This window comes from Cinclus cinclus, chromosome 17 (genome assembly GCF_963662255.1).
Source record: "Cinclus cinclus chromosome 17, bCinCin1.1, whole genome shotgun sequence".
Taxonomy (NCBI): domain Eukaryota; kingdom Metazoa; phylum Chordata; class Aves; order Passeriformes; family Cinclidae; genus Cinclus; species Cinclus cinclus.
Window position 1 is genome coordinate 1102346 of NC_085062.1, and position 16681 is coordinate 1119026.

General features: G+C 45.0%; 1 protein-coding gene across 1 annotated transcript in view; it reads right to left on the reverse strand.

Annotated features, from left to right (window-relative positions):
- TMEM132C (transmembrane protein 132C) overlaps window positions 1-16681 on the reverse strand; it is a 119428-nt gene that overhangs the window by 72991 nt on the left and 29756 nt on the right. The window lies entirely within an intron of this gene.

Below are 16681 nucleotides of genomic sequence, written 5' to 3' on the forward strand. Positions count from 1 at the left end.
TAACAATTAGATGTACTTCTAGTCCAGCAGTAAGTAAGAGTGATCTCATGAATGCAGACCTATGGTACATCACATTTTTGGACAGGGCCTTTATTTGTTCTGCCAACAGCAGGGTGGAGTTAGGAGTCAAACTGAACCTGTAGGAAAACTTGCACTCGAGGTTCTTTTCTCTATTCAATATTTTTTTTCCAAAGAGCAGCTTGTCCCAACACAGAAGACTCTGGAACGTTTGTCTGTATCAAGGCAAAACTGTGCCTCATCATTGCTCCACTGGAGGCTTTTTAATAACCCATTTTTATTCCAGGTGATGTTCCAGATCAGTGGACACGTTGTTGTTGCTCCTCTGCCTGACGAGTTCCTCTTTCCTACAGATTCCCAAGGAAATTTCTGTTTGAAATCTGCAGCCTGGAGAGAATACAGCTGGTGGTTAAGACAAGACTTTGTCACCCAGAGATGTTCTCACAGGATGCAGATTTCTGCCACTCTCAGTTGCTATGCCCTGTGGAAAAGTTAACTGTATTTATCTAGTGATGCTAATAACATCAGCAACAACTGCGTGGAAGGTTAATTACAGAACACTTGCTAATTAAAGAGCACTTGCACAAAGAATTCCCAGCCAAGGTGTTGTTTGGGTGCAGAATGTTGAACTGCTGATGCTCAGCTCTATCACAAAGCAGCAGCAATGGGGAGGATGAAGAGTCATGCAGCCCTTCTCTTCTGAAGACAGTGAGGGACCAAAGGATGATGAGTATGTGGGGAGGAAGATGCCACTGAGCAGCTCCTGTGAATGGCTTGGCCTCATCCTCAGAGGAAGAAGAGGAAGGGCTGCCTCAGTTCCCACCACAGGTCACCACAGCCTCTCCCTGGAGGGACTGGCTTCACCACAGCACAGAGGCTAAACCCGAAATCACAGTTTTCTGAAATATTTATGCAACACAAAATGTTAGTTACCAAGCAGAAATCATCATCTAGCAAGACACTGGTATCTCTTTGACATTTATGAGGACTGGGCACCTAAGTTTCTTTAAAAAACTGGTCTTCTTGCACCTTCAGCCAATGAAACACTCAAGAACTGTCATTAGGAATGACTGAGAGTACCTGTCTTCTTGCAGTTTTTCAACAAAACACAATTAATTTAAGGTACTGAAAAAGTAAAGGGTTTTTTTTCTTCTCAGTATAAAACCATAAATGATTAATTTTCTCATTTGTAACATGAAACACTATGGAGCTTTAAAGAATCCTGTCTTGCTCTTGTAAAAGTAGCCTGATGAATCTCCTGTGCCTTCAGTTGAATGACTCAGAAGCAAAAACAGAAAGACAAAGGAAGAATCAAATCCATTCCTGAAGGTTCATTAAAGCTTTAAGTCCCAATAAGTTTTCCAGTATATTACAGTTCAAAGAAATGAACAATAAATAAATGTTTCAGTATTTAAAAAAGACTCCTGCCAATCTTGAAGCTGTGTAAATCCAGCAGTATTTCTATAGCAATCTGTATTTTAGGAGATGTTTGGATGTATTTTAGGACATTATTTAGCAACTGCAGAGAAGTAAAAACTCATAATTTATACTTTGTTCAGCTGCTCCTTGAGCCAGGCTCTGAAATGACAAAACACTCAAAATGAGGTTCCCATGCTGGCATTTTCAACAGAATTACAACTCTGTCAGCAGCTGCAAATTGCTCTTTCCACCATGGAGCTTGACACAGTCAATACCTGGGCTCCTGTTAATTAGGATGGACATTGTGGCTGGCCAAGGTTAGTGGTCAGATACACTGCCAGAGGACCAGACCATGGCTACAATGCCATTTTGTTAATTAACTATAGGATGGGGCATTAAGTTGAGTGGTTTTCACATATGCCATTATATAAAGCCCATTAAAAAAAAATTCCATCCCAGGGTAAAGTAGGTTATGTTTAGTGAGAAAAATCAATGTTGTGATTGCACTTAGGACTGGAATTAGGGTATGAACAGCCAGAAGATTGAACTTCCGAACTAAATATGCAGAAGCACAATTTGCAACTCTCCCTCTAAAAAGGGCATTGAGTTTTACATAACAAGGTCAATGGATGAATCAGAATTAAGTCACAAAGAACTGAGCCCCACACATTTCCAAATGCAATCTGTCCACATATGCTACAAATGCTTTCACTCCGATTTTTATTTACTTGGGGTTCGAGTGCTAGCAAGGAAAAGTCTATTTAATTACTTACCAAAGATTTGTTGACCTTGTTGGATGCCTGTGATTAAATATTAATTTTTTTTTTAAATCAATAGTGCCAACTTTGTACGTATAAATTTGTAAGTTATACTACCTCAATAAACCCCAAGACCAAGGAACTGGAGGCCAAATGACTTGACAGTGTCCTGCATTTACCCACCTAACCTCACAGGATTTATAAATTTACTGTGTTTACTTAAGGCTGGAGGGTAGGGTGACAATAAACGGAGAGGACAAACAGCTGAAAAACTGCAGGTTTCCTGGGCAGGTGGGAAGCTCTTTGCCATTTCTGCTTATCCACAAGCAGATGGCTGTCCTCACACAGAGCTCCATGACCTGCAAGCATCACCAGCCATAAGCTGTCAGCTGGGACTGCCACCCAAAGGGGAGCCACAGTCTTCCCCTCCATGTTACTGTATGTAAGCAATCTCCCGGGAGTGTCACTAACACGCACAAAATTAAACACGCACAAAATTAAATATGCACAAAATTAAACATGCACAGAACTAAATATGCACAAAATCAGAGGGCAGCAGTTCATTTATTTGTGGGTGATCCTGGAAGCTAAGCACAGCTTTTGATCTCCTGACAAAAGCCAAGCTTGGAGGGGCAGATGGAACACAGCCCATCCCTGAGAGCAGCACAGAGGAGCAGAGCTCAGCTCCAGCCCTCCCTGCCAAAGGATTCCCTCCTTCTGAACGGGGCTCCAAGCTCTCTGAACACATGGCAGCCAGAACACTGGGAGGTTTTCATGCCTGGACTTCTGAGGTTATTAATTCATAGCACAGGAAATCTCTGCCTCAGCTTTGTCTCAAAATAACTGTCTTTAAATCTCTCAAACGGAGAAGGAGAAGATTCTGCTGGCATGCAGAGCAAGCAGCATCTCAAAGACATTACAGAGAGTCTCCAGCAGCTTACCTAAGAATTATTACTTAATTTGTGTCAAGACCAAGTAAAAACATTTATTTACTCACACAATCACACGGCAAATGTGCAATTTCCAAGCAAGTATTTCATTTTCAACTTGAAGCTTTCAGTTAGATACAAGGATTTCCATTTAGCACCTCACCTTCCTAACATGTCAAACCTAGAAATGATGCTTCTAATTAATGCATTCCAATCAATTGCCAATGAAAATCTAATTCTTCCATTTCCCTATCCTCAAATTACAAGAAATGTCAGCAGTATTTAGATATAATACTGTACAGCTATTAAACACAGCAACCAAAAGGCAATTGAGTCAGCAACAGCCAGAGCTAGAGATGTGACTTATGATTTAAGGAGCTCAAATTATAGCTTCCTATTTAAATTCAAATTTTAATCTTGCAGAACTGCTACGGCCATAGAAGGGCTCTGCTACATGCAGCAGTGCTATAGAGAGGGCAGCTGCTGAGTGCAGTCCCATGCAGCATTTTGCTGATGTGTGCTAATGCTGGAGAGCATCACCCCTGCCACTCCAGAGGAATTCAGGCTCAGAACGCAGATCCAAGCGGAGCTGCAGAGTCTGGGGGTGCTGTGTCAGGGACAAGCAGCTGCACAGGAAGGCTCTGGGGCTCAGGCAGGCTGTGCAGCTCCCCAAGCCTGGCTCAGGGAGCTGGCAGCAGCCAGAGCATGGCTGAGCTGTGACCTGGGGCAGGGAGCAGCAGTGCCAGTGCCTGCAAGTGCTGGAGGGGGGAACAGCAGGTACCTCTCACCTGGGACAACAGCAGGTACCTCTCACCTGGAGGGGGGAACAGCAGGTACCTCTCACCTGGGGAGAACAGCAGGTACCTTTCACCTGGAGGGGGGAACAGCAGGTACCTCTCACCTGGGGTCACACTGCACCCCCAAGGTTGCAGGGCACCTCGGCACACAGGGCTGCTCTGAGCAGCCAAAGGAATTCCTGTAAGCACCGAGCTCCAGCGGCTGGGACAGCCGTGCAGCCTCAGCCCCGCTCCTGGCAGGCTCTCTGCCTCCCGTGGGTGATGCCAGCCCTGCATCCCCTCCACGCTGGTCCCCGGTGCCCCCTGAGCTGGGAGCAGCCTGGCTGCAGGGCAGGACACTGCTCCCAGCACGTCTCCAGCCCACGGCTGCTGTCCAAGCAAGGATTCCAAACGCAAACTCAGCTCGGTGTCAGCAGGGTGGGCTCTGTCCGGGGCTGTCCCTGGTCACTCCAGCCGGGCTGGGCATCTCCCCGGAGGATGCTCCAGCTCCGCAGTAAATCCTCGGCTCCTCGCATCTGTCAGGATGGAATTTCAGCTTAACAAATGCTGACCCCTTTTGGTCAGTCTTCTCCGGAGCCTCGGTGTTTCCCGGTGCTCTTTGCTAGCCCTCCCTTAGAAACTCCTGACTTTTCTGGCTGTAAAGGTCACGCTGTAAGGAATTCCTTCAGTGACCCTCCTGAAAGCCAGGGAAGATCTCCTGCTGGCTTGCTGCTGGACTGCACGTTACAGAAAGTCTCAAAACTTCATGAGCTCTGCCAGAAAAAATTCAACTTCTCCCTGCCATGATTTACGGTCACTCCTCTCCTCCTTTGTTCCCAGAGTAAATCAGGAGATCAAAGCCAGCTGCAGGAACCCGTAAAACCCAGGCAAGAGACTGACCCCAGCAATTAAACAAGGTTTGTTTTATTAAGTAACTGTTTTTCCTTTCATCTTTCTGTATGAAATGAGTTGCTAGATCTCACTGCAGCTCTGAAGGAACAGGACAAACATCTGCCTGCAAAATTACTCATGAAAAGCTGAGAAGGCAGGAGTGGAACAGAAGATGACCTGGTTAGCTGTGTCAGCCTTTCAAATATGATCCTTTAATTTGCAGAACACAGAGTAAGTGTGATTGAGTGGCTCAGCTGAGGGAATTTGGGGATGAGGTATCAGCCCCAGCTTCCTGCTGGATCCCTGTCTGAACCAGCCCACTACAGAAATTTTCATTTGCAAGGCCCACGCCAGCAGGAAAAGAGCCCTCTCTCAACTGCAGCGTTTAGGTACCAAATGGATTAGGTAATAAATTACTGCCAAAGCAGCATTTCAGATCTGGTCCCCAACTCAGAAGCTATTCCAAAGGTCCATCCATGCAAGAATCATTAACAAAAGCAAAGACCTTGCTTCTCAGAGCATCCTCTCTCCTTCAGGCATTTCTCTCTCATAGTATATCCAGAAAAGGCCTGCAGGAAACCACTTTTGTAGAAAAAGAGAAAACAGCCTTTAAAATGTCAGAACAGCTAAACTCTAGGTATGCAGTTCTTGCTCTTTGCTCCTTACAATTTTCCTTTCACTTCTAATAGACCACAATGTTGGTCTATTTGAAATGACTTTGGAAAAAATAACATGTCAAAACACAACAAACGGAAACATTTCACTTTGAAAATGCAGTAATAAAATCCTTTAAAAATCTCCAAACCAGAATGCTTAAGCTTCTTGAATATCGGGAGCAGCTGAGGCAGATTTCAGTATTTCTGGAACCTCCTTGGACTAAAGCCAGCTTCCCCAAAACTGCCTATTTTGGTCACTTTCATGTCCATCAAAATTATACAGATTCTCTCCATTGCCAGTGAGGAGTCCTGGGATCTTAAATAGCTCAAGGGCTGATCTTCTGTAGTGTTTCTTACCTAACTCAAATTCCCTGAGATCCCTGGAGAATCAGCTCTTCTATTTCCATAGGAATAGGTGCTTCATATCCCTTAGGAAGCTTTGAAGAGCTCAGCTGCAAAGCACGAGGTGGATGCTGCCAGCTGTATTTTAGACCTTATTTTTTTTTTTCCAAAAAAGAAATCCAATGTATTTTTGGGATGTTTTAGGGACAAAACTCTTTGGTTTTTGGGCTGATATCTGTGATTAACTCTGTGTTAACATTACCAGTCATCTTAGGAGTCAGGTATCCCAGTACTGAGTTTCAAAAGGAAAACAAAAAGAGGTGCTTTCTGTGAAGTTTGGATAACCCTACTCAAGGCACAGTCAGTCACTGAACCTCCTAACAGAAAAAAGCAAAACTGCTTTCTCCAGGCCTGAATTTTAATAGCACTAGTTAAGGGACTAGGAAAAGCAGGGGGGGAAATAATGATGATGATGATGATGATGATGATGATGATGATGATAATAATAGTAATAATAATAATAATAATAATAATAATAATAATAATAATAATAATAATAATAATAATAATCTATAAATAAAGGCAGGATGGAACTCCACAACACAGAAAATCTGGATTTGTCTTCCAAGTTTCGAGGAAACCCAATCTGAATTTACAACCTGCTAACATCCTGCCTCCAGCAAAGATAAACACTGCAAACTCCTGATGCTCCCAGCAGCTGTCACTGAGCTGCTGCTGCATTTATCTCAACTCCTGCTGCTTCCAGAGAAACTCACCCTGCAGCCCAGGGGCTCTCAGACCCACTGCTCAGGGCAGCATCCACACCTGGAGCAGGCTCAGACCTTCCTGCAATGCTGCCACAAGCTCTCCCTGCCCTCTCTGCCTTGGACAATTGCCACTTTAGGGGGCAAAACCACTGATACTGAGCTCAAATTATCAGAGCAGCAACGAGGCAGGAGACGAGATGGGCTGAGGTAGGAGAAGGTAAAATCATGCACCAAATACTCACACCTTCCTTTCTTCACTCCCCAATCCACAGCCCCAAAAATTTCTCTGGATGTTGCCAAATCCCACCATTTTACACCACGTATAGCAGGGTTGGATATTTAGGGATTTTTAGGCCTCAGCTCTCAGAGCCAGGGGCAATGAATCCCCACTAAGAAATGAGGAAAAGGGAAAACTGAAAGCAGAAGAACAAGGGTTTTCAAGAACATGAATCCCTTCTTTTTCCTTTCTGCAACACCTGAGCCTGGCCTCTCAGAACAGAAAACCCCATTGCTATTAGGAATGCTGGAGAGCCCCTCCTGACAAACACTGTCCCAGGATGGCACAGAAAGTTCTTCTCAGAACTGACAATGTACACATTAACCAGCAGCTTTGCTGATTATATCAGCACATGTAATTTCAGACACATGACCAGGCCAATATGTTTAGCCCCCTTTCCACTGCCCTTCAATTTTTACTCATGGTATCAGCAAAAATGCTGGGTTCACAAGAAATGCAAGGGAATTACAGAGAAGACCAAAGTCTTACAGCACCTGAGAGGTGCTTGCAGTCCTTTAAAGCCTCTGCTCTCATCCCAAGCACTTGAGATGCTCGACCTCAGCTGACATGGGCACAGTCTGAGTTTGCAGTTCTCCATTTCCTTAAAGGGTGAACGAGTAGCAAAGCTCTTTTCTACCTTGCAACTCACACAAACGAATGGGTACGAGTGACAGATCCATCTCAGGGACTCTGCAAGGAATGAAAGAAGTTGATGCTTCATCACATCCAGGTAAAATCCCTGGAAAGTCTTTAATGTGGGCTCAGAATCTGGGGGAGCACTCATTTATGAATTCATCACATGGGGAGACACTGGAGACCAGGCTGTCTGCATTGCTGTCACAAAGGGAGCTGGAATAATCTTTCCCACACCAACACATGCCTGCTGAGAGAGGCAGAAGAGACAGAGATGGGTGTTGAGTAAACAAAAATCCTACCAGGGTGAATCCAGAGCACAGATTCAGCTGCACATGCTAAATACAAGCTCATGGATCTATTTTATAGGACCAGAGACACTTTTTAGATAAGTAAATGCTTTGAGATTATATTTCCCTACTACATCCAGTTTCTATTATTACCAAAAAAATCTCTAAGCTGCATATTTGTGACATTCCCCTGGCTGGCAGAGCAACAGCAGTGCTGAGGAAAATATTTACTGTTTGTAGTGCTTATTAGGATTATTATTTAGACCCCAAGTGACTTTCTGAAGTAATCTTCCCATGCAGTCCCTTTGTGGTTTTAATCCCATCCTCACTCCCCCTCCAGCAGCTGCTATGAATTCAGTTTTGCCATCAGCCATGGAGCTACGAGGGTCGTGTTTCCCTCCTCCTTTAGGGAAATAATTTTGCTGAGATCAGCTGCTGGAATGAGGAAGGGGTAAATGTCCTTAAAGCAGTGAGAAAGAGAGGAGCTCTTCACTCAGATAATTGTTTCAAATGCACCTATGCCAGGTCCCTGTCCAAGCAGCCAAGGAAAGCAATGATTACCAGGGGGTTCAGCAGGATGCAGCTCTGTAATTTGTAATCTAATCAGTCTGATTTACATTGATTTAAGGGTGGAGGTTTTAGCAGAGCCCTGAGAGCTCCCTGCAGCCTGCAGGGGTGTGCTGGCTCTGCAGTGAACCCCTGTGTCCCCATCCATTCCTGCCTCCTCTGAGGTACTGAGCAGCACCAGTCAGGGGCAGCTTTTTGGCACAGCTGAGTGCCCAAACTCTGACCAAGGAGGCAGCAGGACTGCTCAGATAACTCAGAATTACGGCCACGTGTTTCCTGCACAGCCCTCGGACCACCACTGCCAAAGCTGCTCCAGCTCTCGCTGGGCTCATCACAACCCTCACACTTCTTCATGGTCATTTAATGGCACGTCAGCACAGCTAATCTTGATTTTGTGTCAGAACCAGCACACCTTGTGCTGCACTCTGCATGCAGGAGTGTGGTAGCAGTGTCACAAAGGGGCAGAGCAGACAGGACCGATAGCTTTTATCACAGAAGTGAGTCTTAATCCAGTAAATGCTGGCACTGATCTCTACTACAGCCTCCAGATTTGGCTCTTTCATGCTTTGAGTTTATCCAGCAAAAGCACAAATCCCGGTGCCCTGAGGCAGCTGGTGTGTTCAGGCACAGAACTGAAGCCTCTGAGCCTGCAGTAAATCATCAGCAGGGCTCCTGCTGACCTCAGGGGCTGGGGTCAGACCCACCTGGGTGTCCACGGGGTCACTGCCAGAGCCACTGGCACCACCACGGCCAGGGCAGGCCATGGCAGCTCCTGCAGCTCAGCAGGAGCAAGCAACGCTAAAATCCATGGATGGGATGCGGCTCAGGGAGCTTCACTGCTGCACAGAAGCGCTCTCATCCTCCTGCAGCTTCTTCTGTAATTTTTTTTTTTCCTCCCCGGAAAGTGACTGAGAGACAGACACACTTCTCTAATCATTAAGAAATTCTTCAAAAGGTGGTGAGCTTTACCTTTACTAATTACAGCCTATCAAAGAAAGGGCTTTTCCTAGAGAAAGAAGGGCTTTTCTCATGAGCAAGAGAGAAAGGGAAAAAAGCTGTACCCAAAATGAGTGTGTGACTTGAGACTTTTTAAAACAAGGCACTCTTTGCCCTTTGGAAAAGGCTGAGAGGCCTCTCATGGAGATGGGGCTGCCTTAGGAGCAAGGGGCAGACATCTGCACATTGGAAACCACGAACTTTCTGGGCCAGGTTTTACATGTTTGATTTACCAGGCACAGGCAGATCATCAATATTAACTCAACAATCACTGCTGCACACAAACAAGAGCAGCAGCTCCCCTGGGTTAAGGACATTTTTAGGAGTCTTTTTGAATTTTTTTTTGAGGCTGTCCTTTTAGTTCAAGAGAATGGAAGACTCTGGAAGCCACAGTGAACAGAGTGAAGTCTTGAGAGGGCAACAAACTGTGGAGCTCCTTTGACATATCACAGGAATCAGCAGGAAGATTCTGGGATGTATCAAAAGAAAACCAGCTGTCGGTGAAAGCCAGAGGCAACAGCTTGTTCCTGGATGCAGATATTGAGGTCATGATGCACCTCAAGCAGCATAAAGCACCTACAAGATAAAACCAGATCAATACATTTGGGAACTCTCAATGTGTTCATCGCCTCCTCCTTGCGAGGGTTCCAGACCAGCAGAAGTCACATTCCCTTTATCATCTCCTGGGGAGTCTCTTTTTTCCCCCTCAATGACTCTCCCCAAAAGTCACTTCAATTCATGCAACTCCAGCCAACAACTAACTGCAGGGATGGAAATCATTTTGTTTCAGCTCGATGCAGCAGAAACTCACTGGAGCTAAATAGCAAATGACAGAGCCCAAAAGGAGCACCTGACTCAGGGCTCCAGCAGCAACAAAGCATTGGCTCTCTGCAAGTGCTGAAGCAGCTTCTCCAACAGCCACGGAGAACATTCCCAGGGAAACGTGGGAGAACAAGAACGTGCACGGACAGGTGAGCACAGGGAGCATCCCCTGCAGGTGCTGCTGCAGAACCTCGGCCCTGCCCCCTGAACTCCTCCCATTTGTGCCCACAGCTAAATAAAGGCAGCTCAAGAGACGGGAGTTTAGGACGTGGAGATAAGGTGGGGAATGTCAGGAGTGCATCAGAAGGGCTCGAAGAGCAGACACTGAACAAAGAGAGCACTAATGGATGTGATTATACAGAGCATTATGTACAGGATTATATAAAGGATTATAGACAGGATTATACATCCTCCTCTGAGGTGCTCAGGGCTGGCCAGGCTGCTGCACGCTCTGGTCTGGCCCAAAGACAAGCTCCATTCCTGGGCTGCTCTGCCAAGCACCTGTAATCCAGGTGAGAAACACTTGGTGTCCAGGCTCCCTCTCACCGTGGCCACTGAGGGATGCTCAGCACCAGTCCCCATCGAGCTGGGGGCTGATGAGGCTGCTCAGAGCCACGGAGGGTGCTGGCACACATTACATGTGCCAGCCCATCCAATGCCTTAGCAAAGCTCTCCCTGCCTCCTAAGGCGTCCACTTCTTTAGTTAAAAAGTCTTAGATAAAATGGCCAAGAGTTATGGGGCATACAACAACCAAGAATATAGGGAACTGACAAGTACAAAGAGAGGAATATGAATAATATACAGAAGAGGCCATTATTCTATGTACCCAGGGAAAGTGCTTTCTGCTCCTTACGAAAGGAAGGATTTATCTCCCCCTGATCAAAGGTGACAAAGCTGGAATGTTAATGCTAGAAAAACGCAGGGAGGGCAGGAAGAAGGCTGCCAGCAATTTCACTTTGATTTCATCAGCTGATGGTGCAATTATACATTTATTTTTCCTGGGAGCAGCAGACACTTTACACTCAGAGTATACCAGGAGAAGAGACAAATGTTAGACTGAGTCTAACAGATCTTTCTACAGAATTCCACACACATTTCCCTCAAGCAAGACACTGATGTTCTCAATCTCCTGTCCTTTAGGGCTGACAGAGCTCATGTTACTGACATTAAGGGGGACAACACTGGCCCTCAGGTACTAAGTCTTCTCCCAGCAATAAGAGTTTCACACAGACATAATTCAGGGCCAGCTCCGAGTCTGCTGTGTTTGAAAACCAGGTCAGGCCTTCAGTACCTGGAGCTCCCTCAAAATTTTAGCCCCTTCTCCCCATGGATCAGCAGGGCTGCATGCCCTGCTCCAGCCCACCCCAGCTGGGGATGCTCAGGAGCTCTCAGCAGGAGCTCCAGAGTCAGAAAACATCTCACAGGGGGACTGGAACACGCACCCATGCTCCGCTTTAATGCTGGCAGTGCTGAGTGGAATACAAACACAACCGTGGGCACATTTTTAACTCACACAGAGGTGATGAGGCCACCCAAACCAGAGCAGAGCTTGGACTGTGTCATTGTTGTTAGCAGGAACAGCAGCCTCGAGAGGAAAGCTGGGAGCCCAGCTGTGCTGTCACACTAATGCATTACTACAGAGTTTATACCCCAGAAGGGTTTGTTAAGGGAAGAAGAAAGGGAAAAATTCACATCATGGGAAGATGAGCCCTGATTTTGTTTGGATCAAACTACTCGAGCTCCAGGTATCGTCTATTTGCACATGGAGCTGAAAATTCATCCCAGTCCCACAGACCTGTTGTTTCTGCCACTGACAGGGAGAGTCAGTGCTAATTTTCAACACAAAGAAGCACTAAATTGAATAAATACCAATGGCAGAGCTGCCATGGGTTAGCATGCAGGACGTGTGCCAACCTTGCAATGAGCCCCTATCACCATGGAGTCATCCTGAGCCTCCCACAGCAGGGTCCCAGTGCACAGCATCACCCGTGACTTCATTTTATGTCATAGCCCACAAGGACATCTTACACCTTATTAGGAAATGTTAAGGCCATCCTTTCAGCATATAAAAAGCAATAAAATGTGTAACTGCCGTAATGGAAAAGTAGCAGTGGAACTTAGCTGGAAAAAAAGTCTCTCAAAGTGACCACTGGATCAAGAACTTTGGCTGGGTGTGGTAATTTCAGACATCTGCCCTAGCTCTGATCAGACGTACCTGAGATCAGGGCTGAACTGAAGGATGCCTCCATCAGCCAGTCCAAATCCACTGAAGCATGCTTTTAGCTGTCATCTAATTTAGTCTTTCACTACCAACCCACTCTCTCAATCCAATTTTACTAATTTTTAAGGACCTTTGCCCTCCATTAGATCAGCAATTTAAAAAAAAAAAGATTTTACTGCAAGTGATGCAGAAAACAAACACTGACTCTCCCATGTGCTTTTACTCCTTCTTCCCTCCTCAAAATGGTAACTCTGCACATTAGACCTAACAACTCTTTAACACAGTTTGGAATGTATTTGAAAATTTGAGATTTGCTTATTTGGGCCTTTTATTGGAGCCCTCCTTGCTGGAATCTCCCACCTCTCTTTGCAAGGGTGGCGTTTGGAGCAGCAACAACCTGTTTGTTATTTGTTATTTTCTATTTTTTGGAGAAGCAATGACCTGTTATTTGTTATTTTGTAGTTTTTGGAGAAGCAACGACCTGTTTGTTATTTGTTATTTTGCATTTTTTATTTCCACCTCTGCAATTCCCACAGCTGCAGACCCAGGCTGGGATAAACCCATTTCTCCCAGTGCATGTCAGATCCTCTCGTGGCTCCTGATGTTTGTCCAAAGCTCCTGGTGAAAATCAGGAACAGGGGCTTCAGAGGCAATAAATCCATCACAGCACTGGGAGAGGGGAGATTTACCTTCTAATGATAAGGCAGAGAGCTGAGAACTGGGAGGTTATGAAATCATTAATGCATCAGAGAGGGGTTTAAAGGAACAAAATTGCCTTTCAGTGTTTGTATTAAAACTAAGAAAAGCAGAGAGATTGTGTTTGCATTCCCCTGGCTGGGTACTCGGAGTGTATTTCAATTCTGAGGATTTGCCCTCTATATACATGCAAAAGGAAGCTGCAGTAAATAACATGAACCTTGTGAAAAGGTGGAGTCACCTTGCAGAGCTGATCTGTGCTGCTGTGCTGTGATTTCCACTGAAATCACAATGAAAGGGCTGGCACAGGCCCACGGGCTCACAGCTGAAAAATAACACCACCTTTTCATCTGTAATCTCAACAAATTCGGTGTGGGAGCTCCTGATGGAAAACAAACTGAGAACCTCACATTTCTCTCTTTTTTTCCAGGGTAGGGCTGCACTTTAAGTCACTGGCTTTATTAAGGGAATAAGTGCATTTGTCTCTTGCAGGCCTGAAAAATAAAGCACTGAGCAGTAACATATGGAATATGCCTTAGGCAAGAGACTTTCTTCTGGTATTGCTATTTTTCTAATAAAATTGAAATCATGGCATGAGTGCACATGTTCTTGTAAAGTGTTTCACAGGGGGTGGTCCAAAATAGATGTACACAAATAAATCAGATTTTTAATTTTTTTTTTTTTACAAAGTTATTAATTTCAACAGTTCAAAACACAGTGATCTGGGACGTCTAATCTCATGGGATGGAAAAAAAAATAAAAAAGAACTCCAGAAGAACTCATCTTTCGAGTTTATCCTTCAAATTCTTGGGGAAATTTCCTCTGTAAATGTAAGGGCTCACAGCATCATTTTTGTAACATAAAGTCACAGTCCTCCTGCCATCCCCCAACTGTGGCAGAGATGCTCCAATTAAAATAAGAAATGAGACTGAAATTCCCAAGGAAACTGTGAGCATTTAGAGCAACACTGATGTTAAAAAGCAAGGCAGGGGTGCTGACAACACTCTACAAATTGCACTGAGCTTGTGTTTGCAGGCACAATAAATAACTGAGGGGATGCCAGGCTGGGTTTTGGTGCCAGGCGGAGAAGCAGACCCCAGACTAAAACCACTTTTTTACAGAGTGGGCATCGATTTAAACCTGGGACCTCTCAGCCTCTGAAGCTTTGCTGTCACACTCCCCTCTATTTTTGGGCAGTTTTCAGTCTGAATTTGGTGTTCTCCAGGCAGTCCCTTCCCTGCCTCCGAGCTGTCTCAGCCTTTCAGTTTTATTAGTCAGGAGCTTTAGGGCAGAGGAGTGATAAGCACTCAAAGTACAAAAACCACAGAGCAGCCTCAGGCAGTGAGATTACCTTTACACTGGAACATCTTTGATGCCAGGTCCTGGACAAGAAATGCACTTGACTTATGCTCAGTAAAAATTTATGTTTCCTTCCACGCTAGTGCCAGTATCAAGCTAAGTCTAAAACTGAACAACCTGAAAAAAAGGGAACTCCAGTAAAAGGTCGAGACATGCAGGGTTTCTCCTCTTGGAAACACTCACACAACGGGTCTGCCTGGTTAAAATACTGCCCAACCAAACAGCTTAACTTCCATCGGGTCTGTTTTGATTTCAGACTCATGTGTCAACAGCTCAAAGGAAAGAACTTTCTGGTTTTTTGTTTCACACTGGACAGAGGGGCTGATGGAAAACCCAGGGACAGACCTGGGAGTCTCTGAAATGCTCTGGAACGGGAGTGTTTTGTAACAAACAGCCTGGTACAACATCAAATCACTCAGAACTGCAGAACACATCTGCATCTCCTAAATTAGCTCTTCTCTTACCATTTTTTACCTTTTTTATCCCCCATTAGCTGTAATCAAATACAGAAAAGTGATATCCTTCCCCTTTTCTACTGGTAGTATCAGATTCCTCAGGAAACATCTAACGTGGAACCTATTTGCTGATTCCCACCAGGAATCTGTGTTTATACCACTTGTGTGTGTGGGAAATGAGGCACCTTCTGCAGAACCATTTCAATCAGCAAACACGTGAACTGCAAAGGATGAAAAAAATCTGCCCTGTGAGTGTTTTGACAGCAAAAGGTGTTTTGCATCAGCTCCAGATTCCACAGGTGCATATCACTGTCTGAAAGGACTCGTGCAGATCCCCTGAATGGGAAGCAGAAATATAATTAAATAAATGGAGAAGGCAACGAGTGACAAAATTTAACAAGCCAAGGTAGGATTAATGTCCTGTTCCCTTCCAGGGTCTGGGTAATGAATCAGATTTTACACCTCGAGTTTCCAACAATGTCTGCAGAGGTAAAGTAATGGAATGTCCATTACCTTGGCCTAAGACTGACATATTCTCATCAAATGCTTTGTGATTGAATAAATAGCGTGGAACAAGGGAAAATCAGGAGCACACAGCACGTAGAAAACCTCCACAGACACCTCATTTCTTTCTATTCAGCAGGAAGCAGCAATGCAAGCAGAGCTGGAGGGTGGATTTAGAGGCATTTGTGCATTTCAGCATTCCTGTCTTACCTGAAGGTGCTTGATAAATCCAATGCATATCAATAAAAAGGAGAGGGGTTGGAGCACAGGCAATTCCTGGTGCTGATGCTGACTTTTCATTGCTAAGGTTCTAATTCAAGTATGATCCCCATGAATGTCATTTCCAGGTGATTATCAGAGGCGTAGCCCATGCAGGGCTACATTAGTGTTAATGATTGTTAATGATCCAAGCCCTGCTGACACCACTCTGAGGAGGGCAGGGAGCTCAGAAAGGTTGGTTTACCCAAGGTCACAGTGTCTAAATGGCAAATAAAGGATCAGTACACCTGATTTCCTCTCCTCTGCTCTGGTGGACACCATGAAAGCCAATGGTACCAAGTGACTGCTCTGTACACTGGAGCTGGAGGCTCTCCAAGGACAGCAGGAAGGATCTCCTGCTATTGGACTCCCCAGGCAAAGATCAAAGAACAAGGAAATGACAGGGTTCAAGCAACACCAGTTCAACCATGAAATGCTTGAGTGAGATATTATTGATTAAACTTAAAGTTCTCCTTCATCACACTCCACAGCCATGTAAGCAGATAAAGAATTCCAGGGCAGAGGCACTTCCCAGACTGTGCAATCCCAGACACAAACAAAGAGTGAAAGCTGAGCTTTCTGATAGCTTTATCTGTCCAGAATATTCACCTGTTGGTTTTGGTTACAACTGATACTGACACAGTAATTTCCACTCTTATTCTCCAAGTTGTTCAATTTACAAAGCTGTCAGTCCTTCATGACACCTGTGGCACCTTTTATAAGAACATTTTTAGTGTGTCAACATCAAATATTTTGTGCATATGGTTAGATGATGCAGCATTTCCAAAAAAGCTGTAGAGATCAGGCATTTCCCCTGTCCATTCCAGAATGGGATAAGCTCAAGGAAAGGTGCAGACCTGCAGTAGAATAAACCCAGCCTGTTTTGTTCCTTTAACCCACCTACAGTGAAATTCACTGCCTTGCATACCCCCAGGCTGAAGCCTATTCACCATTTAGATCTCCAAAATAGGATTAGGGGATTTAAGAAGCACAGTAGCTTTGCATTTTCCATCTAATTTCTTAATGATTTTTTTTGCATTAATGGG